This window comes from Sinocyclocheilus anshuiensis, unplaced genomic scaffold (assembly GCF_001515605.1).
Source record: "Sinocyclocheilus anshuiensis isolate Anshui unplaced genomic scaffold, SAMN03320099.WGS_v1.1 scaffold1683, whole genome shotgun sequence".
Lineage (NCBI taxonomy): Eukaryota > Metazoa > Chordata > Actinopteri > Cypriniformes > Cyprinidae > Sinocyclocheilus > Sinocyclocheilus anshuiensis.
Genome location: NW_015548387.1, coordinates 191,591 through 192,380, shown reverse-complemented (window position 1 = coordinate 192,380; position 790 = coordinate 191,591). Strand labels below are relative to the sequence as shown.

At 42.7% G+C, this 790-nt stretch overlaps 1 pseudogene; it reads right to left on the bottom strand.

Annotated features, from left to right (window-relative positions):
• The window catches only part of LOC107656711 (phosphatidylinositol 4-phosphate 5-kinase type-1 alpha-like), a 22,586-nt pseudogene that overhangs the window by 11,767 nt on the left and 10,029 nt on the right, over positions 1-790 (bottom strand).

Sequence of the window (790 nt, the reverse complement as noted above, 5' to 3'; positions counted from 1 at the left end):
TGCAAAAGGAAACGCAGTGGGAGAGATACCCTACTCCTGCATCCTCACCCAGCAGGTCCAACCCCCTCAGGTGCACCAAGCTACGAAGGGGGGAGCCAACACTTTCTGCTTAACAACTCAGCAGACAGAACCATAATACCTCTAGCAACCACAGAGAGGAGGGGGTCCCTTCCCAGCATCCCTGTAGCAGTGCATGATGTGACCCCCAGAGACCTTGACAAGCTAGCCAGAAAAATCCCAGCATTCACATGGCCAGGAAAATAATAGTTTCCTACTTTATGCATTACGAGCAGTAATTTAGAACGGTGGCATCGTTTTAAACATGGCTTGCAAGCAGACCCAGTAATCAATCTTATGTGTCTGTCTCATAAGTTTTAGTAACTTCTTATCCATGCGCATACCAGTTTCTGATCAAAATCAGATAAAACTATAGCTTGAATGTGCCTTCCTACAAGCAGTAGAAAGTTTTCAGTGCTATAATGTGTTTAAATCGTACGATAAGAAACTAACCTGATTTTAGCGAAGAAATCCTAATTTCTGTTGTTAGTGGAGCATAGGTCTTTTTCTGACGACGGAATCTCAGATTAGCAGCTCATATAAATGGTACCAGAATAAATCGGTCTGATCTTGGGCGAAGAAATCCCCTTTTTCAGCACTGTGTAGGTGATCTGAGCGATGCTCCTCATTTCACTGATTTAAGGCCTTATTATGTGTTATGTATCATTGTATTCATATTGACCCGCTCATGTGAAACATTTACGTAAAATTAAATACATGCGCGCACCAGTTT